We start from the raw sequence: 26,260 nt of genomic DNA, 5'->3' as shown, positions 1-26,260 counted from the left end.
TTTTAAATATCGGAGCTGATAGCGCAGCGAAGTGCACCAGTAGGCTGTGTTTCCCCTCCATCATTAAATGATAGGGCAACTCGCAAAACTCCATTAACAGCTTTTTGGACATGTTTTTCTTTCTTGCCCGCGTCTGTGGTACGGATTGGACAAGCTACCACAGCCTGTTCTGTGCCGAAATAGCTCAGTTGGGAGAGTGTTAGACTGAAGATCTAAAGGTCCCTGGTTCGATCCCGGGTTTCGGCAAGTATTTGGTGTTTTCAAAGTACAGTCTACTCAAGGAAGTGGTTGACGGTGCATTTTCTCAAAGGTCACGCCAAAACACTGCTGACCACTGACTGGTCAGAGAAAGGCGTGACACGGGACCTGCTGCATAAACTTGTCGCTTTTAAATATCGGAGCTGATAGCGCAGCGAAGTGCACCAGTAGGCTGTGTTTCCCCTCCATCATTGGATGATATGGCAACTCGCAAAACTCCATTAACAGCTTTTTGGACATGCTTTTCTTTCTTGCCCGCGTCTGTGGCAAGGCTTGGACAAGCTACTGCAGACTGTTGACTATGTGCCGAAATAGCTCAGTTAGGAGAGCGTTAGACTGAAGATCTAAAGGTCCCTGGTTCAATCCCGGGTTTCGGCGAGGCTTTGGTGTTTCCAGAGTATAGTCTACTCAAGGAAGTGATTGACGGTGCATTTTCTCAAAGGTCAAGCCAAAACACTGCTGACCACTGACTGGTCAGAGAAAGGCGTGACACGGGACCTGCTGCATAAACTTGTCGCTTTTAAATATCGGAGCTGATAGCGCAGCGAAGTGCACCAGTAGGCTGTGTTTCCCCTCCATCATTGGATGATATGGCAACTCGCAAAACTCCATTAACAGCTTTTTGGACATGCTTTTCTTTCTTGCCCGCGTCTGTGGCAAGGCTTGGACAAGCTACTGCAGACTGTTGACTATGTGCCGAAATAGCTCAGTTAGGAGAGCGTTAGACTGAAGATCTAAAGGTCCCTCGTTCAATCCCGGGTTTCGGCGAGGCTTTGGTGTTTCCAGAGTATAGTCTACTCAAGGAAGTGATTGACGGTGCATTTTCTCAAAGGTCACGCCAAAACACTGCTGACCACTGACTGGTCAGAGAAAGGCGTGACACGGGACCTGCTGCATAAACTTGTCGCTTTTAAATATCGGAGCTGATAGCGCAGCGAAGTGCACCAGTAGGCCGTGTTTCCCCTCCATCATTGGATGATATGGCAACTCGCAAAACTCCATTAACAGCTTTTTTGGACATGTTTTTCTTTCTTGCTCGCGTCTGTGGCAAGGCTTGGACATGCTACTGCAGCCTGTTCTGTGCCGAAATAGCTCAGTTGGGAGAGTGTTAGACTGAAGATCTAAAGGTCCCTGGTTCAATCCCGGGTTTCGGCAAGGGTTTGGTGTTTCCAAAGTAAAGTCTACTCAAGGAAGTGGTTGACGGTGCATTTTCTCAAAGGTCACGCCAAAACACTGCTGACCACTGACTGGTCAGAGAAAGGCGTGACACGGGACCTGCTGCATAAACTTGTCGCTTTTAAATATCGGAGCTGATAGCGCAGCGAAGTGCACCAGTAGGCTGTGTTTCCCCTCCATCATTGGATGATATGGCAACTCGCAAAACTCCATTAACAGCTTTTTGGACATGTTTTTCTTTCTTGCTCGCGTCTGTGGCAAGGCTTGGACATGCTACTGCAGCCTGTTGACTTTGTGCCGAAATAGCTCAGTTGGGAGAGCGTTAGACTGAAGATCTAAAGGTCCCTGGTTCGATCCCGGGTTTCGGCAAGGGTTTGGTGTTTCCAAAGTACACTCTACTCAAGGAAGTGGTTGACGGTGCATTTTCTCAAAAGTCACGCCAAAACACTGCTGACCATTGACTGGTCAGAGAAAGGCGCGACACGGGACCTGCTGCATAAACTTGTCGCTTTTAAATATCGGAGCTGATAGCGCAGCGAAGTGCACCAGTAGGCTGTGTTTCCCCTCCATCATTAAATGATAGGGCAACTCGCAAAACTCCATTAACAGCTTTTTGGACATGTTTTTCTTTCTTGCCCGCGTCTGTGGTACGGATTGGACAAGCTACCACAGCCTGTTCTGTGCCGAAATAGCTCAGTTGGGAGAGTGTTAGACTGAAGATCTAAAGGTCCCTGGTTCGATCCCGGGTTTCGGCAAGTATTTGGTGTTTTCAAAGTACAGTCTACTCAAGGAAGTGGTTGACGGTGCATTTTCTCAAAGGTCACGCCAAAACACTGCTGACCACTGACTGGTCAGAGAAAGGCGTGACACGGGACCTGCTGCATAAACTTGTCGCTTTTAAATATCGGAGCTGATAGCGCAGCGAAGTGCACCAGTAGGCTGTGTTTCCCCTCCATCATTGGATGATATGGCAACTCGCAAAACTCCATTAACAGCTTTTTGGACATGTTTTTCTTTCTTGCTCGCGTCTGTGGCAAGGCTTGGACATGCTACTGCAGCCTGTTGACTTTGTGCCGAAATAGCTCAGTTGGGAGAGCGTTAGACTGAAGATCTAAAGGTCCCTGGTTCGATCCCGGGTTTAGGCAAGGGTTTGGTGTTTCCAAAGTACACTCTACTCAAGGAAGTGGTTGACGGTGCATTTTCTCAAAAGTCACGCCAAAACACTGCTGACCATTGACTGGTCAGAGAAAGGCGCAACACGGGACCTGCTGCATAAACTTTTCGCTTTTAAATATTGGAGGTGATAGCGCAGCGAAGTGCACCAATAGGCTGTGTTTCCCCTCCATCATTAAATGATAGGGCAACTCGCAAAACTCCATTAACAGCTTTTTGGACATGTTTTTCTTTCTTGCTCGCGTCTGTGGCGAGGCTTGGACATGCTACTGCAGCCTGTTCTGTGCCGAAATAGCTCAGTTGGGAGAGTGTTAGACTGAAGATCTAAAGGTCCCTGGTTCAATCCCGGGTTTCGGCAAGGGTTTGGTGTTTCCAAAGTAAAGTCTACTCAAGGAAGTTGTTGACGGTTTATTTTCTCAAAGGTCACGCCAAAACACTGCTGACCACTGACTGGTCAGAGAAAGGGCGTGACACGGGACCTGCTGCATAAACTTGTCGCTTTTAAATATCGGAGCTGATAGCGCAGCGAAGTGCACCAGTAGGCTGTGTTTCCCCTCCATCATTGGATGATATGGCAACTCGCAAAACTCCATTAACAGCTTTTTGGACATTTTTTTCTTTCTTGCTCGCGTCTGTGGCAAGGCTTGGACATGCTACTGCAGCCTGTTGACTTTGTGCCGAAATAGCTCAGTTGGGAAAGCGTTAGACTGAAGATCTAAAGGTCCCTGGTTCGATCCCGGGTTTCGGCAAGGGTTTGGTGTTTCCAGAGTATAGTCTACTCAAGGAAGTGATTGACGGTGCATTTTCTCAAAGGTCACGCCAAAACACTGCTGACCACTGACTGGTCAGAGAAAGGCGTGACACGGGACCTGCTGCATAAACTTGTCGCTTTTAAATATCGGAGCTGATAGCGCAGCGAAGTGCACCAGTAGGCTGTGTTTCCCCTCCATCATTGGATGATATGGCAACTCGCAAAACTCCATTAACAGCTTTTTGGACATGTTTTTCTTTCTTGCTCGCGTCTGTGGCAAGGCTTGGACATGCTACTGCAGCCTGTTGCCTTTGTGCCGAAATAGCTCAGTTGGTAGAGCGTTAGACTGAAGATCTAAAGGTCCCTGGTTTGATCCCGGGTTTCGGCAAGGGTTTGGTGTTTCCAAAGTACACTCTACTCAAGGAAGTGGTTAACGGTGCATTTTCTCAAAAGTCACGCCAAAACACTGCTGACCATTGACTGGTCAGAGAAAGGCGCGACACGGGACCTGCTGCATAAACTTGTCGCTTTTAAATATCGGAGCTGATAGCGCAGCGAAGTGCACCAGTAGGCTGTGTTTCCCCTCCATCATTAAATGATAGGGCAACTCGCAAAACTCCATTAACAGCTTTTTGGACATGTTTTTCTTTCTTGCCCGCGTCTGTGGCACGGATTGGACAAGCTACCACAGCCTATTCTGTGCCGAAATAGCTCAGTTGGGAGAGTGTTAGACTGAAGATCTAAAGGTCCCTGGTTCGATCCCGGGTTTCGGCAAGGATTTGGTGTTTCCAAAGTACAGTCTACTCAAGGAAGTGGTTGACGGTGCATTTTCTCAAAGGTCACGCCAAAACACTGCTGACCACTGACTGGTCAGAGAAAGGCGTGACAAGGGACCTGCTGCATAAACTTGTCGCTTTTAAATATCGGAGCTGATAGCGCAGCGAAGTGCACCAGTAGGCCGTGTTTCCCCTCCATCATTGGATGATATGACAACTCGCAAAACTCCATTAACAGCTTTTTGGACATGTTTTTCTTTCTTGCTCGCGTCTGTGGCAAGGCTTGGACATGCTACTGCAGCCTGTTGACTTTGTGCCGAATTAGCTCAGTTGGGAGAGTGTTAGACTGAAGATCTAAAGGTCCCTGGTTCACTCCCGGGTTTCGGCAAGGGTTTGGTGTTTCTAAAGTACAATCTACTCAAGGAAGTGGTTGACGGTGCATTTTCTCAAAAGTCACGCCAAAACACTGCTGACCACTGACTGGTCAGAGAAAGGCGCGACACGGGACCTGCTGCATAAACTTGTCGCTTTTAAATATCGGAGCTGATAGCGCAGCGAAGTGCACCAGTAGGCTGTGTTTCCCCTCCATCATTAAATGATAGGGCAACTCGCAAAACTCCATTAACAGCTTTTTGGACATGTTTTTCTTTCTTGCTCGCGTCTGTGGCAAGGCTTGGACATGCTACCTGTTGCTACCAGCCTGTTGACTTTGTGCCGAAATAGCTCAGTTGGGAGAGCGTTAGACTGAAGATCTAAAGGTCCCTGGTTCGATCCCGGGTTTCGGCAAGGGTTTGGTGTTTCCAGAGTATAGACTACTCAAGGAAGTGATTGACGGTGCATTTTCTCAAAGGTCACGCCAAAACACTGCTGACCACTGACTGGTCAGAGAAAGGCGTGACACGGGATCTGCTGCATAAACTTGTCGCTTTTAAATATCGGAGCTGATAGCGCAGCGAAGTGCACCAGTAGGCCGTGTTTCCCCTCCATCATTGGATGATATGGCAACTCGCAAAACTCCATTAACAGCTTTTTTGGACATGTTTTTCTTTCTTGCTCGCGTCTGTGGCAAGGCTTGGACATGCTACTGCAGCTTGTTGACTTTGTGCCGAAATAGCTCAGTTGGGAGAGCGTTAGACTGAAGATCTAAAGGTCCCTGGTTCGATCCCGGGTTTCGGCAAGGGTTTGGTGTTTCCAAAGTACACTCTACTCAAGGAAGTGGTTGACGGTGCATTTTCTCAAAAGTCACGCCAAAACACTGCTGACCATTGACTGGTCAGAGAAAGGCGCGACACGGGACCTGCTGCATAAACTTGTCGCTTTTAAATATCGGAGCTGATAGCGCAGCGAAGTGCACCAGTAGGCTGTGTTTCCCCTCCATCATTAAATGATAGGGCAACTCGCAAAACTCCATTAACAGCTTTTTGGACATGTTTTTCTTTCTTGCCCGCGTCTGTGGTACGGATTGGACAAGCTACCACAGCCTGTTCTGTGCCGAAATAGCTCAGTTGGGAGAGTGTTAGACTGAAGATCTAAAGGTCCCTGGTTCGATCCCGGGTTTCGGCAAGTATTTGGTGTTTTCAAAGTACAGTCTACTCAAGGAAGTGGTTGACGGTGCATTTTCTCAAAGGTCACGCCAAAACACTGCTGACCACTGACTGGTCAGAGAAAGGCGTGACACGGGACCTGCTGCATAAACTTGTCGCTTTTAAATATCGGAGCTGATAGCGCAGCGAAGTGCACCAGTAGGCTGTGTTTCCCCTCCATCATTAAATGATAGGGCAACTCGCAAAACTCCATTAACAGCTTTTTGGACATGTTTTTCTTTCTTGCCCGCGTCTGTGGCACGGATTGGACAAGCTACCACAGCCTATTCTGTGCCGAAATAGCTCAGTTGGGAGAGTGTTAGACTGAAGATCTAAAGGTCCCTGGTTCGATCCCGGGTTTCGGCAAGGATTTGGTGTTTCCAAAGTACAGTCTACTCAAGGAAGTGGTTGACGGTGCATTTTCTCAAAGGTCACGCCAAAACACTGCTGACCACTGACTGGTCAGAGAAAGGCGTGACACGGGACCTGCTGCATAAACTTGTCGCTTTTAAATATCGGAGCTGATAGCGCAGCGAAGTGCACCAGTAGGCCGTGTTTCCCCTCCATCATTGGATGATATGACAACTCGCAAAACTCCATTAACAGCTTTTTGGACATGTTTTTCTTTCTTGCTCGCGTCTGTGGCAAGGCTTGGACATGCTACTGCAGCCTGTTGACTTTGTGCCGAATTAGCTCAGTTGGGAGAGTGTTAGACTGAAGATCTAAAGGTCCCTGGTTCACTCCCGGGTTTCGGCAAGGGTTTGGTGTTTCTAAAGTACAATCTACTCAAGGAAGTGGTTGACGGTGCATTTTCTCAAAAGTCACGCCAAAACACTGCTGACCACTGACTGGTCAGAGAAAGGCGCGACACGGGACCTGCTGCATAAACTTGTCGCTTTTAAATATCGGAGCTGATAGCGCAGCGAAGTGCACCAGTAGGCTGTGTTTCCCCTCCATCATTAAATGATAGGGCAACTCGCAAAACTCCATTAACAGCTTTTTGGACATGTTTTTCTTTCTTGCTCGCGTCTGTGGCAAGGCTTGGACATGCTACCTGTTGCTACCAGCCTGTTGACTTTGTGCCGAAATAGCTCAGTTGGGAGAGCGTTAGACTGAAGATCTAAAGGTCCCTGGTTCGATCCCGGGTTTCGGCAAGGGTTTGGTGTTTCCAGAGTATAGACTACTCAAGGAAGTGATTGACGGTGCATTTTCTCAAAGGTCACGCCAAAACACTGCTGACCACTGACTGGTCAGAGAAAGGCGTGACACGGGATCTGCTGCATAAACTTGTCGCTTTTAAATATCGGAGCTGATAGCGCAGCGAAGTGCACCAGTAGGCCGTGTTTCCCCTCCATCATTGGATGATATGGCAACTCGCAAAACTCCATTAACAGCTTTTTTGGACATGTTTTTCTTTCTTGCTCGCGTCTGTGGCAAGGCTTGGACATGCTACTGCAGCTTGTTGACTTTGTGCCGAAATAGCTCAGTTGGGAGAGCGTTAGACTGAAGATCTAAAGGTCCCTGGTTCGATCCCGGGTTTCGGCAAGGGTTTGGTGTTTCCAAAGTACACTCTACTCAAGGAAGTGGTTGACGGTGCATTTTCTCAAAAGTCACGCCAAAACACTGCTGACCATTGACTGGTCAGAGAAAGGCGCGACACGGGACCTGCTGCATAAACTTGTCGCTTTTAAATATCGGAGCTGATAGCGCAGCGAAGTGCACCAGTAGGCTGTGTTTCCCCTCCATCATTAAATGATAGGGCAACTCGCAAAACTCCATTAACAGCTTTTTGGACATGTTTTTCTTTCTTGCCCGCGTCTGTGGTACGGATTGGACAAGCTACCACAGCCTGTTCTGTGCCGAAATAGCTCAGTTGGGAGAGTGTTAGACTGAAGATCTAAAGGTCCCTGGTTCGATCCCGGGTTTCGGCAAGTATTTGGTGTTTTCAAAGTACAGTCTACTCAAGGAAGTGGTTGACGGTGCATTTTCTCAAAGGTCACGCCAAAACACTGCTGACCACTGACTGGTCAGAGAAAGGCGTGACACGGGACCTGCTGCATAAACTTGTCGCTTTTAAATATCGGAGCTGATAGCGCAGCGAAGTGCACCAGTAGGCTGTGTTTCCCCTCCATCATTGGATGATATGGCAACTCGCAAAACTCCATTAACAGCTTTTTGGACATGCTTTTCTTTCTTGCCCGCGTCTGTGGCAAGGCTTGGACAAGCTACTGCAGACTGTTGACTATGTGCCGAAATAGCTCAGTTAGGAGAGCGTTAGACTGAAGATCTAAAGGTCCCTCGTTCAATCCCGGGTTTCGGCGAGGCTTTGGTGTTTCCAGAGTATAGTCTACTCAAGGAAGTGATTGACGGTGCATTTTCTCAAAGGTCACGCCAAAACACTGCTGACCACTGACTGGTCAGAGAAAGGCGTGACACGGGACCTGCTGCATAAACTTGTCGCTTTTAAATATCGGAGCTGATAGCGCAGCGAAGTGCACCAGTAGGCCGTGTTTCCCCTCCATCATTGGATGATATGGCAACTCGCAAAACTCCATTAACAGCTTTTTTGGACATGTTTTTCTTTCTTGCTCGCGTCTGTGGCAAGGCTTGGACATGCTACTGCAGCCTGTTCTGTGCCGAAATAGCTCAGTTGGGAGAGTGTTAGACTGAAGATCTAAAGGTCCCTGGTTCAATCCCGGGTTTCGGCAAGGGTTTGGTGTTTCCAAAGTAAAGTCTACTCAAGGAAGTGGTTGACGGTGCATTTTCTCAAAGGTCACGCCAAAACACTGCTGACCACTGACTGGTCAGAGAAAGGCGTGACACGGGACCTGCTGCATAAACTTGTCGCTTTTAAATATCGGAGCTGATAGCGCAGCGAAGTGCACCAGTAGGCTGTGTTTCCCCTCCATCATTGGATGATATGGCAACTCGCAAAACTCCATTAACAGCTTTTTGGACATGTTTTTCTTTCTTGCTCGCGTCTGTGGCAAGGCTTGGACATGCTACTGCAGCCTGTTGACTTTGTGCCGAAATAGCTCAGTTGGGAGAGCGTTAGACTGAAGATCTAAAGGTCCCTGGTTCGATCCCGGGTTTCGGCAAGGGTTTGGTGTTTCCAAAGTACACTCTACTCAAGGAAGTGGTTGACGGTGCATTTTCTCAAAAGTCACGCCAAAACACTGCTGACCATTGACTGGTCAGAGAAAGGCGCGACACGGGACCTGCTGCATAAACTTGTTGCTTTTAAATATCGGAGCTGATAGCGCAGCGAAGTGCACCAGTAGGCTGTGTTTCCCCTCCATCATTAAATGATAGGGCAACTCGCAAAACTCCATTAACAGCTTTTTGGACATGTTTTTCTTTCTTGCCCGCGTCTGTGGTACGGATTGGACAAGCTACCACAGCCTGTTCTGTGCCGAAATAGCTCAGTTGGGAGAGTGTTAGACTGAAGATCTAAAGGTCCCTGGTTCGATCCCGGGTTTCGGCAAGTATTTGGTGTTTTCAAAGTACAGTCTACTCAAGGAAGTGGTTGACGGTGCATTTTCTCAAAGGTCACGCCAAAACACTGCTGACCACTGACTGGTCAGAGAAAGGCGTGACACGGGACCTGCTGCATAAACTTGTCGCTTTTAAATATCGGAGCTGATAGCGCAGCGAAGTGCACCAGTAGGCTGTGTTTCCCCTCCATCATTGGATGATATGGCAACTCGCAAAACTCCATTAACAGCTTTTTGGACATGTTTTTCTTTCTTGCTCGCGTCTGTGGCAAGGCTTGGACATGCTACTGCAGCCTGTTGACTTTGTGCCGAAATAGCTCAGTTGGGAGAGCGTTAGACTGAAGATCTAAAGGTCCCTGGTTCGATCCCGGGTTTCGGCAAGGGTTTGGTGTTTCCAAAGTACACTCTACTCAAGGAAGTGGTTGACGGTGCATTTTCTCAAAAGTCACGCCAAAACACTGCTGACCATTGACTGGTCAGAGAAAGGCGCAACACGGGACCTGCTGCATAAACTTGTCGCTTTTAAATATTAGAGCTGATAGCGCAGCGAAGTGCACCAATAGGCTGTGTTTCCCCTCCATCATTAAATGATAGGGCAACTCGCAAAACTCCATTAACAGCTTTTTGGACATGTTTTTCTTTCTTGCTCGCGTCTGTGGCGAGGCTTGGACATGCTACTGCAGCCTGTTCTGTGCCGAAATAGCTCAGTTGGGAGAGTGTTAGACTGAAGATCTAAAGGTCCCTGGTTCAATCCCGGGTTTCGGCAAGGGTTTGGTGTTTCCAAAGTAAAGTCTACTCAAGGAAGTTGTTGACGGTTTATTTTCTCAAAGGTCACGCCAAAACACTGCTGACCACTGACTGGTCAGAGAAAGGGCGTGACACGGGACCTGCTGCATAAACTTGTCGCTTTTAAATATCGGAGCTGATAGCGCAGCGAAGTGCACCAGTAGGCTGTGTTTCCCCTCCATCATTGGATGATATGGCAACTCGCAAAACTCCATTAACAGCTTTTTGGAAAAATTTTTCTTTCTTGCTCGCGTCTGTGGCAAGGCTTGGACATGCTACTGCAGCCTGTTGACTTTGTGCCGAAATAGCTCAGTTGGGAAAGCGTTAGACTGAAGATCTAAAGGTCCCTGGTTCGATCCCGGGTTTCGGCAAGGGTTTGGTGTTTCCAGAGTATAGTCTACTCAAGGAAGTGATTGACGGTGCATTTTCTCAAAGGTCACGCCAAAACACTGCTGACCACTGACTGGTCAGAGAAAGGCGTGACACGGGACCTGCTGCATAAACTTGTCGCTTTTAAATATCGGAGCTGATAGCGCAGTGAAGTGCACCAGTAGGCTGTGTTTCCCCTCCATCATTGGATGATATGGCAACTCGCAAAACTCCATTAACAGCTTTTTGGACATGTTTTTCTTTCTTGCTCGCGTCTGTGGCAAGGCTTGGACATGCTACTGCAGCCTGTTGCCTTTGTGCCGAAATAGCTCAGTTGGGAGAGCGTTAGACTGAAGATCTAAAGGTCCCTGGTTTGATCCCGGGTTTCGGCAAGGGTTTGGTGTTTCCAAAGTACCCTCTACTCAAGGAAGTGGTTGACGGTGCATTTTCTCAAAAGTCACGCCAAAACACTGCTGACCATTGACTGGTCAGAGAAAGGCGCGACACGGGACCTGCTGCATAAACTTGTCGCTTTTAAATATCGGAGCTGATAGCGCAGCGAAGTGCACCAGTAGGCTGTGTTTCCCCTCCATCATTAAATGATAGGGCAACTCGCAAAACTCCATTAACAGCTTTTTGGACATGTTTTTCTTTCTTGCCCGCGTCTGTGGCACGGATTGGACAAGCTACCACAGCCTATTCTGTGCCGAAATAGCTCAGTTGGGAGAGTGTTAGACTGAAGATCTAAAGGTCCCTGGTTCGATCCCGGGTTTCGGCAAGGATTTGGTGTTTCCAAAGTACAGTCTACTCAAGGAAGTGGTTGACGGTGCATTTTCTCAAAGGTCACGCCAAAACACTGCTGACCACTGACTGGTCAGAGAAAGGCGTGACAAGGGACCTGCTGCATAAACTTGTCGCTTTTAAATATCGGAGCTGATAGCGCAGCGAAGTGCACCAGTAGGCCGTGTTTCCCCTCCATCATTGGATGATATGACAACTCGCAAAACTCCATTAACAGCTTTTTGGACATGTTTTTCTTTCTTGCTCGCGTCTGTGGCAAGGCTTGGACATGCTACTGCAGCCTGTTGACTTTGTGCCGAATTAGCTCAGTTGGGAGAGTGTTAGACTGAAGATCTAAAGGTCCCTGGTTCACTCCCGGGTTTCGGCAAGGGTTTGGTGTTTCTAAAGTACAATCTACTCAAGGAAGTGGTTGACGGTGCATTTTCTCAAAAGTCACGCCAAAACACTGCTGACCACTGACTGGTCAGAGAAAGGCGCGACACGGGACCTGCTGCATAAACTTGTCGCTTTTAAATATCGGAGCTGATAGCGCAGCGAAGTGCACCAGTAGGCTGTGTTTCCCCTCCATCATTAAATGATAGGGCAACTCGCAAAACTCCATTAACAGCTTTTTGGACATGTTTTTCTTTCTTGCTCGCGTCTGTGGCAAGGCTTGGACATGCTACCTGTTGCTACCAGCCTGTTGACTTTGTGCCGAAATAGCTCAGTTGGGAGAGCGTTAGACTGAAGATCTAAAGGTCCCTGGTTCGATCCCGGGTTTCGGCAAGGGTTTGGTGTTTCCAGAGTATAGTCTACTCAAGGAAGTGATTGACGGTGCATTTTCTCAAAGGTCACGCCAAAACACTGCTGACCACTGACTGGTCAGAGAAAGGCGTGACACGGGACCTGCTGCATAAACTTGTCGCTTTTAAATATCGGAGCTGATAGCGCAGCGAAGTGCACCAGTAGGCCGTGTTTCCCCTCCATCATTGGATGATATGGCAACTCGCAAAACTCCATTAACAGCTTTTTTGGACATGTTTTTCTTTCTTGCTCGCGTCTGTGGCAAGGCTTGGACATGCTACTGCAGCCTGTTCTGTGCCGAAATAGCTCAGTTGGGAGAGTGTTAGACTGAAGATCTAAAGGTCCCTGGTTCAATCCCGGGTTTCGGCAAGGGTTTGGTGTTTCCAAAGTAAAGTCTACTCAAGGAAGTGGTTGACGGTGCATTTTCTCAAAGGTCACGCCAAAACACTGCTGACCACTGACTGGTCAGAGAAAGGCGTGACACGGGACCTGCTGCATAAACTTGTCGCTTTTAAATATCGGAGCTGATAGCGCAGCGAAGTGCACCAGTAGGCTGTGTTTCCCCTCCATCATTGGATGATATGGCAACTCGCAAAACTCCATTAACAGCTTTTTGGACATGTTTTTCTTTCTTGCTCGCGTCTGTGGCAAGGCTTGGACATGCTACTGCAGCCTGTTGACTTTGTGCCGAAATAGCTCAGTTGGGAGAGCGTTAGACTGAAGATCTAAAGGTCCCTGGTTCGATCCCGGGTTTCGGCAAGGGTTTGGTGTTTCCAAAGTACACTCTACTCAAGGAAGTGGTTGACGGTGCATTTTCTCAAAAGTCACGCCAAAACACTGCTGACCATTGACTGGTCAGAGAAAGGCGCGACACGGGACCTGCTGCATAAACTTGTCGCTTTTAAATATCGGAGCTGATAGCGCAGCGAAGTGCACCAGTAGGCTGTGTTTCCCCTCCATCATTAAATGATAGGGCAACTCGCAAAACTCCATTAACAGCTTTTTGGACATGTTTTTCTTTCTTGCCCGCGTCTGTGGTACGGATTGGACAAGCTACCACAGCCTGTTCTGTGCCGAAATAGCTCAGTTGGGAGAGTGTTAGACTGAAGATCTAAAGGTCCCTGGTTCGATCCCGGGTTTCGGCAAGTATTTGGTGTTTTCAAAGTACAGTCTACTCAAGGAAGTGGTTGACGGTGCATTTTCTCAAAGGTCACGCCAAAACACTGCTGACCACTGACTGGTCAGAGAAAGGCGTGACACGGGACCTGCTGCATAAACTTGTCGCTTTTAAATATCGGAGCTGATAGCGCAGCGAAGTGCACCAGTAGGCTGTGTTTCCCCTCCATCATTGGATGATATGGCAACTCGCAAAACTCCATTAACAGCTTTTTGGACATGCTTTTCTTTCTTGCCCGCGTCTGTGGCAAGGCTTGGACAAGCTACTGCAGACTGTTGACTATGTGCCGAAATAGCTCAGTTAGGAGAGCGTTAGACTGAAGATCTAAAGGTCCCTGGTTCAATCCCGGGTTTCGGCGAGGCTTTGGTGTTTCCAGAGTATAGTCTACTCAAGGAAGTGATTGACGGTGCATTTTCTCAAAGGTCAAGCCAAAACACTGCTGACCACTGACTGGTCAGAGAAAGGCGTGACACGGGACCTGCTGCATAAACTTGTCGCTTTTAAATATCGGAGCTGATAGCGCAGCGAAGTGCACCAGTAGGCCGTGTTTCCCTTCCATCATTGGATGATATGGCAACTCGCAAAACTCCATTAACAGCTTTTTTGGACATGTTTTTCTTTCTTGCTCGCGTCTGTGGCAAGGCTTGGACATGCTACTGCAGCCTGTTCTGTGCCGAAATAGCTCAGTTGGGAGAGTGTTAGACTGAAGATCTAAAGGTCCCTGGTTCAATCCCGGGTTTCGGCAAGGGTTTGGTGTTTCCAAAGTAAAGTCTACTCAAGGAAGTGGTTGACGGTGCATTTTCTCAAAGGTCACGCCAAAACACTGCTGACCACTGACTGGTCAGAGAAAGGCGTGACACGGGACCTGCTGCATAAACTTGTCGCTTTTAAATATCGGAGCTGATAGCGCAGCGAAGTGCACCAGTAGGCTGTGTTTCCCCTCCATCATTGGATGATATGGCAACTCGCAAAACTCCATTAACAGCTTTTTGGACATGTTTTTCTTTCTTGCTCGCGTCTGTGGCAAGGCTTGGACATGCTACTGCAGCCTGTTGACTTTGTGCCGAAATAGCTCAGTTGGGAGAGCGTTAGACTGAAGATCTAAAGGTCCCTGGTTCGATCCCGGGTTTCGGCAAGGGTTTGGTGTTTCCAAAGTACACTCTACTCAAGGAAGTGGTTGACGGTGCATTTTCTCAAAAGTCACGCCAAAACACTGCTGACCATTGACTGGTCAGAGAAAGGCGCGACACGGGACCTGCTGCATAAACTTGTCGCTTTTAAATATCGGAGCTGATAGCGCAGCGAAGTGCACCAGTAGGCTGTGTTTCCCCTCCATCATTAAATGATAGGGCAACTCGCAAAACTCCATTAACAGCTTTTTGGACATGTTTTTCTTTCTTGCCCGCGTCTGTGGTACGGATTGGACAAGCTACCACAGCCTGTTCTGTGCCGAAATAGCTCAGTTGGGAGAGTGTTAGACTGAAGATCTAAAGGTCCCTGGTTCGATCCCGGGTTTCGGCAAGGGTTTGGTGTTTCCAGAGTATAGTCTACTCAAGGAAGTGATAGACGGTGCATTTTCTCAAAGGTCACGCCAAAACACTGCTGACCACTGACTGGTCAGAGAAAGGCGTGACACGGGAGCTGCTGCATAAACTTGTCGCTTTTAAATATTGGAGCTGATAGCGCAGCGAAGTGCACCAATAGGCTGTGTTTCCCCTCCATCATTGGATGATATGGCAACTCGCAAAACTCCATTAACAGCTTTTTGGACATGTTTTTCTTTCTTGCTCGCGTCTGTGGCAAGGCTTGGACATGCTACTGCAGCCTGTTGACTTTGTGCTGAATTAGCTCAGTTGGGAGAGTGTTAGACTGAAGATCTAAAGGTCCCTGGTTCACTCCCGGGTTTCGGCAAGGGTTTGGTGTTTCCAAAGTACACTCTACTCAAGGAAGTGGTTAACGGTGCATTTTCTCAAAAGTCACGCCAAAACACTGCTGACCATTGACTGGTCAGAGAAAGGCGTGACATGGGAGCTGCTGCATAAACTTGTCGCTTTTAAATATCGGAGCTGATAGCGCAGCGAAGTGCACCAATAGGCTGTGTTTCCCCTCCATCATTGGATGATATGGCAACTCGCAAAACTCCATTAACAGCTTTTTGGACATGTTTTTCTTTCTTGCTCGCGTCTGTGGCAAGGCTTGGACATGCTACTGCAGCCTGTTGACTTTGTGCCGAAATAGCTCAGTTGGGAGAGCGTTAGACTGAAAATCTAAAGGTCCCTGGTTCGATCCCGGGTTTCGGCAAGGGTTTGGTGTTTCCAAAGTACACTCTACTCAAGGAAGTGGTTGACGGTGCATTTTCTCAAAAGTCACGCCAAAACACTGCTGACCATTGACTGGTCAGAGAAAGGCGCGACACAGGACCTGCTGCATAAACTTGTCGCTTTTAAATATCGGAGCTGATAGCGCAGCGAAGTGCACCAGTAGGCTGTGTTTCCCCTCCATCATTAAATGATAGGGCAACTCGCAAAACTCCATTAACAGCTTTTTGGACATGTTTTTCTTTCTTGCCCGCGTCTGTGGTACGGATTGGACAAGCTACCACAGCCTGTTCTGTGCCGAAATAGCTCAGTTGGGAGAGTGTTAGACTGAAGATCTAAAGGTCCCTGGTTCGATCCCGGGTTTCGGCAAGTATTTGGTGTTTTCAAAGTACAGTCTACTCAAGGAAGTGGTTGACGGTGCATTTTCTCAAAGGTCACGCCAAAACACTGCTGACCACTGACTGGTCAGAGAAAGGCGTGACACGGGACCTGCTGCATAAACTTGTCGCTTTTAAATATCGGAGCTGATAGCGCAGCGAAGTGCACCAGTAGGCTGTGTTTCCCCTCCATCATTGGATGATATGGCAACTCGCAAAACTCCATTAACAGCTTTTTGGACATGCTTTTCTTTCTTGCCCGCGTCTGTGGCAAGGCTTGGACAAGCTACTGCAGACTGTTGACTATGTGCCGAAATAGCTCAGTTAGGAGAGCGTTAGACTGAAGATCTAAAGGTCCCTGGTTCAATCCCGGGTTTCGGCGAGGCTTTGGTGTTTCCAGAGTATAGTCTACTCAAGGAAGTGATTGACGGTGCATTTTCTCAAAGGTCACGCCAAAACACTGCTGACCACTGACTGGTCAGAGAAAGGCGTGACACGGGACCTGCTGCATAAACTTGTCGCTTTTAAATATCGGAGCTGATAGCGCAGCGAAGTGCACCAGTAGGCCGTGTTTCCCTTCCATCATTGGATGATATGGCAACTCGCAAAACTCCATTAACAGCTTTTTTGGACATGTTTTTCTTTCTTGCTCGCGTCTGTGGCAAGGCTTGGACATGCTACTGCAGCCTGTTCTGTGCCGAAATAGCTCAGTTGGGAGAGTGTTAGACTGAAGATCTAAAGGTCCCTGGTTCAATCCCGGGTTTCGGCAAGGGTTTGGTGTTTCCAAAGTAAAGTCTACTCAAGGAAGTGGTTGACGGTGCATTTTCTCAAAGGTCACGCCAAAACACTGCTGACCACTGACTGGTCAGAGAAAGGCGTGACACGGGACCTGCTGCATAAACTTGTCGCTTTTAAATATCGGAGCTGATAGCGCAGCGAAGTGCACCAGTAGGCTGTGTTTCCCCTCCATCATTGGATGATATGGCAACTCGCAAAACTCCATTAACAGCTTTTTGGACATGTTTTTCTTTCTTGCTCGCGTCTGTGGCAAGGCTTGGACATGCTACTGCAGCCTGTTGACTTTGTGCCGAAATAGCTCAGTTGGGAGAGCGTTAGACTGAAGATCTAAAGGTCCCTGGTTCGATCCCGGGTTTCGGCAAGGGTTTGGTGTTTCCAAAGTACACTCTACTCAAGGAAGTGGTTGACGGTGCATTTTCTCAAAAGTCACGCCAAAACACTGCTGACCATTGACTGGTCAGAGAAAGGCGCGACACGGGACCTGCTGCATAAACTTGTCGCTTTTAAATATCGGAGCTGATAGCGCAGCGAAGTGCACCAGTAGGCTGTGTTTCCCCTCCATCATTAAATGATAGGGCAACTCGCAAAACTCCATTAACAGCTTTTTGGACATGTTTTTCTTTCTTGCCCGCGTCTGTGGTACGGATTGGACAAGCTACCACAGCCTGTTCTGTGCCAAAATAGCTCAGTTGGGAGAGTGTTAGACTGAAGATCTAAAGGTCCCTGGTTCGATCCCGGGTTTCGGCAAGTATTTGGTGTTTTCAAAGTACAGTCTACTCAAGGAAGTGGTTGACGGTGCATTTTCTCAAAGGTCACGCCAAAACACTGCTGACCACTGACTGGTCAGAGAAAGGCGTGACACGGGACCTGCTGCATAAACTTGTCGCTTTTAAATATCGGAGCTGATAGCGCAGCGAAGTGCACCAGTAGGCTGTGTTTCCCCTCCATCATTGGATGATATGGCAACTCGCAAAACTCCATTAACAGCTTTTTGGACATGCTTTTCTTTCTTGCCCGCGTCTGTGGCAAGGCTTGGACAAGCTACTGCAGACTGTTGACTATGTGCCGAAATAGCTCAGTTAGGAGAGCGTTAGACTGAAGATCTAAAGGTCCCTGGTTCAATCCCGGGTTTCGGCGAGGCTTTGGTGTTTCCAGAGTATAGTCTACTCAAGGAAGTGATTGACGGTGCATTTTCTCAAAGGTCACGCCAAAACACTGCTGACCACTGACTGGTCAGAGAAAGGCGTGACACGGGACCTGCTGCATAAACTTGTCGCTTTTAAATATCGGAGCTGATAGCGCAGCGAAGTGCACCAGTAGGCCGTGTTTCCCTTCCATCATTGGATGATATGGCAACTCGCAAAACTCCATTAACAGCTTTTTTGGACATGTTTTTCTTTCTTGCTCGCGTCTGTGGCAAGGCTTGGACATGCTACTGCAGCCTGTTCTGTGCCGAAATAGCTCAGTTGGGAGAGTGTTAGACTGAAGATCTAAAGGTCCCTGGTTCAATCCCGGGTTTCGGCGAGGCTTTGGTGTTTCCAGAGTATAGTCTACTCAAGGAAGTGATTGACGGTGCATTTTCTCAAAGGTCACGCCAAAACACTGCTGACCACTGACTGGTCAGAGAAAGGCGTGACACGGGACCTGCTGCATAAACTTGTCGCTTTTAAATATCGGAGCTGATAGCGCAGCGAAGTGCACCAGTAGGCCGTGTTTCCCTTCCATCATTGGATGATATGGCAACTCGCAAAACTCCATTAACAGCTTTTTTGGACATGTTTTTCTTTCTTGCTCGCGTCTGTGGCAAGGCTTGGACATGCTACTGCAGCCTGTTCTGTGCCGAAATAGCTCAGTTGGGAGAGTGTTAGACTGAAGATCTAAAGGTCCCTGGTTCAATCCCGGGTTTCAGCAAGGGTTTGGTGTTTCCAAAGTAAAGTCTACTCAAGGAAGTGGTTGACGGTGCATTTTCTCAAAGGTCACGCCAAAACACTGCTGACCACTGACTGGTCAGAGAAAGGCGTGACACGGGACCTGCTGCATAAACTTGTCGCTTTTAAATATCGGAGCTGATAGCGCAGCGAAGTGCACCAGTAGGCTGTGTTTCCCCTCCATCATTGGATGATATGGCAACTCGCAAAACTCCATTAACAGCTTTTTGGACATGTTTTTCTTTCTTGCTCGCGTCTGTGGCAAGGCTTGGACATGCTACTGCAGCCTGTTGACTTTGTGCCGAAATAGCTCAGTTGGGAGAGCGTTAGACTGAAGATCTAAAGGTCCCTGGTTCGATCCCGGGTTTCGGCAAGGGTTTGGTGTTTCCAAAGTACACTCTACTCAAGGAAGTGGTTGACGGTGCATTTTCTCAAAAGTCACGCCAAAACACTGCTGACCATTGACTGGTCAGAGAAAGGCGCGACACGGGACCTGCTGCATAAACTTGTCGCTTTTAAATATCGGAGCTGATAGCGCAGCGAAGTGCACCAGTAGGCTGTGTTTCCCCTCCATCATTAAATGATAGGGCAACTCGCAAAACTCCATTAACAGCTTTTTGGACATGTTTTTCTTTCTTGCCCGCGTCTGTGGTACGGATTGGACAAGCTACCACAGCCTGTTCTGTGCCGAAATAGCTCAGTTGGGAGAGTGTTAGACTGAAGATCTAAAGGTCCCTGGTTCGATCCCGGGTTTCGGCAAGGGTTTGGTGTTTCCAGAGTATAGTCTACTCAAGGAAGTGATTGACGGTGCATTTTCTCAAAGGTCACGCCAAAACACTGCTGACCACTGACTGGTCAGAGAAAGGCGTGACACGGGACCTGCTGCATAAACTTGTCGCTTTTAAATATCGGAGCTGATAGCGCAGCGAAGTGCACCAGTAGGCTGTGTTTCCCCTCCATCATTGGATGATATGGCAACTCGCAAAACTCCATTAACAGCTTTTTGGACATGCTTTTCTTTCTTGCCCGCGTCTGTGGCAAGGCTTGGACAAGCTACTGCAGACTGTTAACTATGTGCCGAAATAGCTCAGTTAGGAGAGCGTTAGACTGAAGATCTAAAGGTCCCTGGTTCAATCCCGGGTTTCGGCGAGGCTTTGGTGTTTCCAGAGTATAGTCTACTCAAGGAAGTGATTGACGGTGCATTTTCTCAAAAGTCACGCCAAAACACTGCTGACCATTGACTGGTCAGAGAAAGGCGTGACACGGGAGCTGCTGCATAAACTTGTCGCTTTTAAATATTGGAGCTGATAGCGCAGCGAAGTGCACCAATAGGCTGTGTTTCCCCTCCATCATTGGATGATATGGCAACTCGCAAAACTCCATTAACAGCTTTTTGGACATGTTTTTCTTTCTTGCTCGCGTCTGTGGCAAGGCTTGGACATGCTACTGCAGCCTGTTGACTTTGTGCTGAATTAGCTCAGTTGGGAGAGTGTTAGACTGAAGATCTAAAGGTCCCTGGTTCACTCCCGGGTTTCGGCAAGGGTTTGGTGTTTCCAAAGTACACTCTACTCAAGGAAGTGGTTAACGGTGCATTTTCTCAAAAGTCACGCCAAAACACTGCTGACCATTGACTGGTCAGAGAAAGGCGTGACATGGGAGCTGCTGCATAAACTTGTCGCTTTTAAATATCGGAGCTGATAGCGCAGCGAAGTGCACCAATAGGCTGTGTTTCCCCTCCATCATTGGATGATATGGCAACTCGCAAAACTCCATTAACAGCTTTTTGGACATGTTTTTCTTTCTTGCTCGCGTCTGTGGCAAGGCTTGGACATGCTACTGCAGCCTGTTGACTTTGTGCCGAAATAGCTCAGTTGGGAGAGCGTTAGACTGAAAATCTAAAGGTCCCTGGTTCGATCCCGGGTTTCGGCAAGGGTTTGGTGTTTCCAAAGTACACTCTACTCAAGGAAGTGGTTGACGGTGCATTTTCTCAAAAGTCACGCCAAAACACTGCTGACCATTGACTGGTCAGAGAAAGGCGCGACACGGGACCTGCTGCATAAACTTGTCGCTTTTAAATATCGGAGCTGATAGCGCAGCGAAGTGCACCAGTAGGCTGTGTTTCCCCTCCATCATTAAATGATAGGGCAACTCGCAAAACTCCATTAACAGCTTTTTGGACATGTTTTTCTTTCTTGCCCGCGTCTGTGGTACGGATTGGACAAGCTACCACAGCCTGTTCTGTGCCGAAATAGCTCAGTTGGGAGAGTGTTAGACTGAAGATCTAAAGGTCCCTGGTTCGATCCCGGGTTTCGGCAAGTATTTGGTGTTTTCAAAGTACAGTCTACTCAAGGAAGTGGTTGACGGTGCATTTTCTCAAAGGTCACGCCAAAACACTGCTGACCACTGACTGGTCAGAGAAAGGCGTGACACGGGACCTGCTGCATAAACTTGTCGCTTTTAAATATCGGAGCTGATAGCGCAGCGAAGTGCACCAGTAGGCTGTGTTTCCCCTCCATCATTGGATGATATGGCAACTCGCAAAACTCCATTAACAGCTTTTTGGACATGCTTTTCTTTCTTGCCCGCGTCTGTGGCAAGGCTTGGACAAGCTACTGCAGCCTGTTGACGTTGTGCTGAATTAGCTCAGTTAGGAGAGCGTTAGACTGAAGATCTAAAGGTCCCTGGTTCAATCCCGGGTTTCGGCGAGGCTTTGGTGTTTCCAGAGTATAGTCTACTCAAGGAAGTGATTGACGGTGCATTTTCTCAAAAGTCACGCCAAAACACTGCTGACCATTGACTGGTCAGAGAAAGGCGTGACACGGGAGCTGCTGCATAAACTTGTCGCTTTTAAATATTGGAGCTGATAGCGCAGCGAAGTGCACCAATAGGCTGTGTTTCCCCTCCATCATTGGATGATATGGCAACTCGCAAAACTCCATTAACAGCTTTTTGGACATGTTTTTCTTTCTTGCTCGCGTCTGTGGCAAGGCTTGGACATGCTACTGCAGCCTGTTGACTTTGTGCTGAATTAGCTCAGTTGGGAGAGTGTTAGACTGAAGATCTAAAGGTCCCTGGTTCACTCCCGGGTTTCGGCAAGGGTTTGGTGTTTCCAAAGTACACTCTACTCAAGGAAGTGGTTAACGGTGCATTTTCTCAAAAGTCACGCCAAAACACTGCTGACCATTGACTGGTCAGAGAAAGGCGTGACATGGGAGCTGCTGCATAAACTTGTCGCTTTTAAATATCGGAGCTGATAGCGCAGCGAAGTGCACCAATAGGCTGTGTTTCCCCTCCATCATTGGATGATATGGCAACTCGCAAAACTCCATTAACAGCTTTTTGGACGTTTTTCTTTCTTGCTCGCGTCTGTGGCAAGGCTTGGACATGCTACTGCAGCCTGTTGACTTTGTGCCGAAATAGCTCAGTTGGGAGAGCGTTAGACTGAAGATCTAAAGGTCCCTGGTTCGCTCCCGGGTTTCGGCAAGGGTTTGGTGTTTCCAAAGTACAATCTACTCAAGGAAGTGGTTGACGGTGCATTTTCTCAAAAGTCACGCCAAAACACTGCTGACCACTGACTGGTCAGAGAAAGGCGCGACACGGGACCTGCTGCATAAACTTGTCGCTTTTAAATATCGGAGCTGATAGCGCAGCGAAGTGCACCAGTAGGCTGTGTTTCCCCTCCATCATTAAATGATAGGGCAACTCGCAAAACTCCATTAACAGCTTTTTGGACATGTTTTTCTTTCTTGCTCGCGTCTGTGGCAAGGCTTGGGCATGCTACTGCAGCCTGTTGACTTTGTGCCGAAATAGCTCAGTTGGGAGAGCGTTAGACTGAAGATCTAAAGGTCCCTGGTTCAATCCCGGGTTTCGGCGAGGCTTTGGTGTTTCCAGAGTATAGTCTACTCAAGGAAGTGATTGACGGTGCATTTTCTCAAAAGTCACGCCAAAACACTGCTGACCATTGACTGGTCAGAGAAAGGCGTGACACGGGAGCTGCTGCATAAACTTGTCGCTTTTAAATATTGGAGCTGATAGCGCAGCGAAGTGCACCAATAGGCTGTGTTTCCCCTCCATCATTGGATGATATGGCAACTCGCAAAACTCCATTAACAGCTTTTTGGACATGTTTTTCTTTCTTGCTCGCGTCTGTGGCAAGGCTTGGACATGCTACTGCAGCCTGTTGACTTTGTGCTGAATTAGCTCAGTTGGGAGAGTGTTAGACTGAAGATCTAAAGGTCCCTGGTTCACTCCCGGGTTTCGGCAAGGGTTTGGTGTTTCCAAAGTACACTCTACTCAAGGAAGTGGTTAACGGTGCATTTTCTCAAAAGTCACGCCAAAACACTGCTGACCATTGACTGGTCAGAGAAAGGCGTGACATGGGAGCTGCTGCATAAACTTGTCGCTTTTAAATATCGGAGCTGATAGCGCAGCGAAGTGCACCAATAGGCTGTGTTTCCCCTCCATCATTGGATGATATGGCAACTCGCAAAACTCCATTAACAGCTTTTTGGACATGTTTTTCTTTCTTGCTCGCGTCTGTGGCAAGGCTTGGACATGCTACTGCAGCCTGTTGACTTTGTGCCGAAATAGCTCAGTTGGGAGAGCGTTAGACTGAAAATCTAAAGGTCCCTGGTTCGATCCCGGGTTTCGGCAAGGGTTTGGTGTTTCCAAAGTACACTCTACTCAAGGAAGTGGTTGACGGTGCATTTTCTCAAAAGTCACGCCAAAACACTGCTGACCATTGACTGGTCAGAGAAAGGCGCGACACGGGACCTGCTGCATAAACTTGTCGCTTTTAAATATCGGAGCTGATAGCGCAGCGAAGTGCACCAGTAGGCTGTGTTTCCCCTCCATCATTAAATGATAGGGCAACTCGCAAAACTCCATTAACAGCTTTTTGGACATGTTTTTCTTTCTTGCCCGCGTCTGTGGTACGGATTGGACAAGCTACCACAGCCTGTTCTGTGCCGAAATAGCTCAGTTGGGAGAGTGTTAGACTGAAGATCTAAAGGTCCCTGGTTCGATCCCGGGTTTCGGCAAGTATTTGGTGTTTTCAAAGTACAGTCTACTCAAGGAAGTGGTTGACGGTGCATTTTCTCAAAGGTCACGCCAAAACACTGCTGACCACTGACTGGTCAGAGAAAGGCGTGACACGGGACCTGCTGCATAAACTTGTCGCTTTTAAATATCGGAGCTGATAGCGCAGCGAAGTGCACCAGTAGGCTGTGTTTCCCCTCCATCATTGGATGATATGGCAACTCGCAAAACTCCATTAACAGCTTTTTGGACATGCTTTTCTTTCTTGCCCGCGTCTGTGGCAAGGCTTGGACAAGCTACTGCAGCCTGTTGACGTTGTGCTGAATTAGCTCAGTTAGGAGAGCGTTAGACTGAAGATCTAAAGGTCCCTGGTTCAATCCCGGGTTTCGGCGAGGCTTTGGTGTTTCCAGAGTATAGTCTACTCAAGGAAGTGATTGACGGTGCATTTTCTCAAAAGTCACGCCAAAACACTGCTGACCATTGACTGGTCAGAGAAAGGCGTGACACGGGAGCTGCTGCATAAACTTGTCGCTTTTAAATATTGGAGCTGATAGCGCAGCGAAGTGCACCAATAGGCTGTGTTTCCCCTCCATCATTGGATGATATGGCAACTCGCAAAACTCCATTAACAGCTTTTTGGACATGTTTTTCTTTCTTGCTCGCGTCTGTGGCAAGGCTTGGACATGCTACTGCAGCCTGTTGACTTTGTGCTGAATTAGCTCAGTTGGGAGAGTGTTAGACTGAAGATCTAAAGGTCCCTGGTTCACTCCCGGGTTTCGGCAAGGGTTTGGTGTTTCCAAAGTACACTCTACTCAAGGAAGTGGTTAACGGTGCATTTTCTCAAAAGTCACGCCAAAACACTGCTGACCATTGACTGGTCAGAGAAAGGCGTGACATGGGAGCTGCTGCATAAACTTGTCGCTTTTAAATATCGGAGCTGATAGCGCAGCGAAGTGCACCAATAGGCTGTGTTTCCCCTCCATCATTGGATGATATGGCAACTCGCAAAACTCCATTAACAGCTTTTTGGACGTTTTTCTTTCTTGCTCGCGTCTGTGGCAAGGCTTGGACATGCTACTGCAGCCTGTTGACTTTGTGCCGAAATAGCTCAGTTGGGAGAGCGTTAGACTGAAGATCTAAAGGTCCCTGGTTCGCTCCCGGGTTTCGGCAAGGGTTTGGTGTTTCCAAAGTACAATCTACTCAAGGAAGTGGTTGACGGTGCATTTTCTCAAAAGTCACGCCAAAACACTGCTGACCACTGACTGGTCAGAGAAAGGCGCGACACGGGACCTGCTGCATAAACTTGTCGCTTTTAAATATCGGAGCTGATAGCGCAGCGAAGTGCACCAGTAGGCTGTGTTTCCCCTCCATCATTAAATGATAGGGCAACTCGCAAAACTCCATTAACAGCTTTTTGGACATGTTTTTCTTTCTTGCTCGCGTCTGTGGCAAGGCTTGGGCATGCTACTGCAGCCTGTTGACTTTGTGCCGAAATAGCTCAGTTGGGAGAGCGTTAGACTGAAGATCTAAAGATCCCTGGTTCGATCCCGGGTTTCGGCAAGGGCTTGGTGTTTCCAAAGTACACTCTACTCAAGGAAGTGGTTGACGGTGCATTTTCTCAAAAGTCACGCCAAAACACTGCTGACCACTGACTGGTCAGAGAAAGGCGTGACACGGGACCTGCTGCATAAACTTGTCGCTTTTAAATATCGGAGCTGATAGCGCAGCGAAGTGCACCAGTAGGCTGTGTTTCCCCTCCATCATTGGATGATATGGCAACTCGCAAAACTCCATTAACAGCTTTTTGGACATGCTTTTCTTTCTTGCCCGCGTCTGTGGCAAGGCTTGGACAAGCTACTGCAGACTGTTGACTATGTGCCGAAATAGCTCAGTTAGGAGAGCGTTAGACTGAAGATCTAAAGGTCCCTGGTTCAATCCCGGGTTTCGGCGAGGCTTTGGTGTTTCCAGAGTATAGTCTACTCAAGGAAGTGATTGACGGTGCATTTTCTCAAAGGTCACGCCAAAACACTGCTGACCACTGACTGGTCAGAGAAAGGCGTGACACGGGACCTGCTGCATAAACTTGTCGCTTTTAAATATCGGAGCTGATAGCGCAGCGAAGTGCACCAGTAGGCCGTGTTTCCCTTCCATCATTGGATGATATGGCAACTCGCAAAACTCCATTAACAGCTTTTTTGGACATGTTTTTCTTTCTTGCTCGCGTCTGTGGCAAGGCTTGGACATGCTACTGCAGCCTGTTCTGTGCCGAAATAGCTCAGTTGGGAGAGTGTTAGACTGAAGATCTAAAGGTCCCTGGTTCAATCCCGGGTTTCGGCGAGGCTTTGGTGTTTCCAGAGTATAGTCTACTCAAGGAAGTGATTGACGGTGCATTTTCTCAAAGGTCACGCCAAAACACTGCTGACCACTGACTGGTCAGAGAAAGGCGTGACACGGGACCTGCTGCATAAACTTGTCGCTTTTAAATATCGGAGCTGATAGCGCAGCGAAGTGCACCAGTAGGCCGTGTTTCCCTTCCATCATTGGATGATATGGCAACTCGCAAAACTCCATTAACAGCTTTTTTGGACATGTTTTTCTTTCTTGCTCGCGTCTGTGGCAAGGCTTGGACATGCTACTGCAGCCTGTTCTGTGCCGAAATAGCTCAGTTGGGAGAG

At 48.2% G+C, this 26,260-nt stretch overlaps 31 non-coding genes across 31 annotated transcripts; all 31 read left to right on the top strand.

Annotated features, from left to right (window-relative positions):
* The first annotated feature begins 173 nt into the window (after positions 1–173).
* trnaf-gaa (transfer RNA phenylalanine (anticodon GAA)) lies at positions 174–246 on the top strand. Its single transcript has one exon. It is a non-coding gene; the product is annotated as a tRNA-Phe (tRNA).
* A 1,484-nt stretch (positions 247–1,730) lies between these two features.
* trnaf-gaa (transfer RNA phenylalanine (anticodon GAA)) lies at positions 1,731–1,803 on the top strand. Its single transcript has one exon. It is a non-coding gene; the product is annotated as a tRNA-Phe (tRNA).
* A 313-nt stretch (positions 1,804–2,116) lies between these two features.
* On the top strand, positions 2,117–2,189 carry trnaf-gaa (transfer RNA phenylalanine (anticodon GAA)). Its single transcript has one exon. It is a non-coding gene; the product is annotated as a tRNA-Phe (tRNA).
* A 1,484-nt stretch (positions 2,190–3,673) lies between these two features.
* trnaf-gaa (transfer RNA phenylalanine (anticodon GAA)) lies at positions 3,674–3,746 on the top strand. The gene has a single exon. It is a non-coding gene; the product is annotated as a tRNA-Phe (tRNA).
* Positions 3,747–4,059: 313 nt separating this feature from the next.
* Positions 4,060–4,132, top strand: trnaf-gaa (transfer RNA phenylalanine (anticodon GAA)). Its single transcript has one exon. It is a non-coding gene; the product is annotated as a tRNA-Phe (tRNA).
* A 715-nt stretch (positions 4,133–4,847) lies between these two features.
* On the top strand, positions 4,848–4,920 carry trnaf-gaa (transfer RNA phenylalanine (anticodon GAA)). Its single transcript has one exon. It is a non-coding gene; the product is annotated as a tRNA-Phe (tRNA).
* Positions 4,921–5,238: 318 nt separating this feature from the next.
* trnaf-gaa (transfer RNA phenylalanine (anticodon GAA)) lies at positions 5,239–5,311 on the top strand. Its single transcript has one exon. It is a non-coding gene; the product is annotated as a tRNA-Phe (tRNA).
* Positions 5,312–5,624: 313 nt separating this feature from the next.
* On the top strand, positions 5,625–5,697 carry trnaf-gaa (transfer RNA phenylalanine (anticodon GAA)). Its single transcript has one exon. It is a non-coding gene; the product is annotated as a tRNA-Phe (tRNA).
* Positions 5,698–6,010: 313 nt separating this feature from the next.
* trnaf-gaa (transfer RNA phenylalanine (anticodon GAA)) lies at positions 6,011–6,083 on the top strand. The gene has a single exon. It is a non-coding gene; the product is annotated as a tRNA-Phe (tRNA).
* Positions 6,084–6,798: 715 nt separating this feature from the next.
* On the top strand, positions 6,799–6,871 carry trnaf-gaa (transfer RNA phenylalanine (anticodon GAA)). Its single transcript has one exon. It is a non-coding gene; the product is annotated as a tRNA-Phe (tRNA).
* A 318-nt stretch (positions 6,872–7,189) lies between these two features.
* Positions 7,190–7,262, top strand: trnaf-gaa (transfer RNA phenylalanine (anticodon GAA)). Its single transcript has one exon. It is a non-coding gene; the product is annotated as a tRNA-Phe (tRNA).
* Positions 7,263–7,575: 313 nt separating this feature from the next.
* trnaf-gaa (transfer RNA phenylalanine (anticodon GAA)) lies at positions 7,576–7,648 on the top strand. Its single transcript has one exon. It is a non-coding gene; the product is annotated as a tRNA-Phe (tRNA).
* A 1,094-nt stretch (positions 7,649–8,742) lies between these two features.
* Positions 8,743–8,815, top strand: trnaf-gaa (transfer RNA phenylalanine (anticodon GAA)). The gene has a single exon. It is a non-coding gene; the product is annotated as a tRNA-Phe (tRNA).
* Positions 8,816–9,128: 313 nt separating this feature from the next.
* trnaf-gaa (transfer RNA phenylalanine (anticodon GAA)) lies at positions 9,129–9,201 on the top strand. Its single transcript has one exon. It is a non-coding gene; the product is annotated as a tRNA-Phe (tRNA).
* A 317-nt stretch (positions 9,202–9,518) lies between these two features.
* On the top strand, positions 9,519–9,591 carry trnaf-gaa (transfer RNA phenylalanine (anticodon GAA)). Its single transcript has one exon. It is a non-coding gene; the product is annotated as a tRNA-Phe (tRNA).
* Positions 9,592–11,071: 1,480 nt separating this feature from the next.
* On the top strand, positions 11,072–11,144 carry trnaf-gaa (transfer RNA phenylalanine (anticodon GAA)). Its single transcript has one exon. It is a non-coding gene; the product is annotated as a tRNA-Phe (tRNA).
* Positions 11,145–11,859: 715 nt separating this feature from the next.
* trnaf-gaa (transfer RNA phenylalanine (anticodon GAA)) lies at positions 11,860–11,932 on the top strand. Its single transcript has one exon. It is a non-coding gene; the product is annotated as a tRNA-Phe (tRNA).
* A 704-nt stretch (positions 11,933–12,636) lies between these two features.
* On the top strand, positions 12,637–12,709 carry trnaf-gaa (transfer RNA phenylalanine (anticodon GAA)). Its single transcript has one exon. It is a non-coding gene; the product is annotated as a tRNA-Phe (tRNA).
* Positions 12,710–13,022: 313 nt separating this feature from the next.
* Positions 13,023–13,095, top strand: trnaf-gaa (transfer RNA phenylalanine (anticodon GAA)). Its single transcript has one exon. It is a non-coding gene; the product is annotated as a tRNA-Phe (tRNA).
* A 1,094-nt stretch (positions 13,096–14,189) lies between these two features.
* Positions 14,190–14,262, top strand: trnaf-gaa (transfer RNA phenylalanine (anticodon GAA)). Its single transcript has one exon. It is a non-coding gene; the product is annotated as a tRNA-Phe (tRNA).
* Positions 14,263–14,575: 313 nt separating this feature from the next.
* On the top strand, positions 14,576–14,648 carry trnaf-gaa (transfer RNA phenylalanine (anticodon GAA)). Its single transcript has one exon. It is a non-coding gene; the product is annotated as a tRNA-Phe (tRNA).
* A 707-nt stretch (positions 14,649–15,355) lies between these two features.
* Positions 15,356–15,428, top strand: trnaf-gaa (transfer RNA phenylalanine (anticodon GAA)). The gene has a single exon. It is a non-coding gene; the product is annotated as a tRNA-Phe (tRNA).
* A 313-nt stretch (positions 15,429–15,741) lies between these two features.
* trnaf-gaa (transfer RNA phenylalanine (anticodon GAA)) lies at positions 15,742–15,814 on the top strand. The gene has a single exon. It is a non-coding gene; the product is annotated as a tRNA-Phe (tRNA).
* A 1,094-nt stretch (positions 15,815–16,908) lies between these two features.
* trnaf-gaa (transfer RNA phenylalanine (anticodon GAA)) lies at positions 16,909–16,981 on the top strand. The gene has a single exon. It is a non-coding gene; the product is annotated as a tRNA-Phe (tRNA).
* A 1,867-nt stretch (positions 16,982–18,848) lies between these two features.
* trnaf-gaa (transfer RNA phenylalanine (anticodon GAA)) lies at positions 18,849–18,921 on the top strand. Its single transcript has one exon. It is a non-coding gene; the product is annotated as a tRNA-Phe (tRNA).
* Positions 18,922–19,234: 313 nt separating this feature from the next.
* trnaf-gaa (transfer RNA phenylalanine (anticodon GAA)) lies at positions 19,235–19,307 on the top strand. The gene has a single exon. It is a non-coding gene; the product is annotated as a tRNA-Phe (tRNA).
* A 1,097-nt stretch (positions 19,308–20,404) lies between these two features.
* Positions 20,405–20,477, top strand: trnaf-gaa (transfer RNA phenylalanine (anticodon GAA)). Its single transcript has one exon. It is a non-coding gene; the product is annotated as a tRNA-Phe (tRNA).
* A 313-nt stretch (positions 20,478–20,790) lies between these two features.
* Positions 20,791–20,863, top strand: trnaf-gaa (transfer RNA phenylalanine (anticodon GAA)). The gene has a single exon. It is a non-coding gene; the product is annotated as a tRNA-Phe (tRNA).
* Positions 20,864–22,348: 1,485 nt separating this feature from the next.
* On the top strand, positions 22,349–22,421 carry trnaf-gaa (transfer RNA phenylalanine (anticodon GAA)). The gene has a single exon. It is a non-coding gene; the product is annotated as a tRNA-Phe (tRNA).
* Positions 22,422–23,128: 707 nt separating this feature from the next.
* trnaf-gaa (transfer RNA phenylalanine (anticodon GAA)) lies at positions 23,129–23,201 on the top strand. Its single transcript has one exon. It is a non-coding gene; the product is annotated as a tRNA-Phe (tRNA).
* A 313-nt stretch (positions 23,202–23,514) lies between these two features.
* Positions 23,515–23,587, top strand: trnaf-gaa (transfer RNA phenylalanine (anticodon GAA)). The gene has a single exon. It is a non-coding gene; the product is annotated as a tRNA-Phe (tRNA).
* Positions 23,588–26,260: the final 2,673 nt, after the last annotated feature.

Source organism: Hypomesus nipponensis, chromosome 7 (assembly GCF_054491055.1).
Source record: "Hypomesus nipponensis isolate SF chromosome 7, ASM5449105v1, whole genome shotgun sequence".
NCBI lineage: Eukaryota > Metazoa > Chordata > Actinopteri > Osmeriformes > Osmeridae > Hypomesus > Hypomesus nipponensis.
This window is presented reverse-complemented; position numbering and strand designations above follow the sequence as displayed.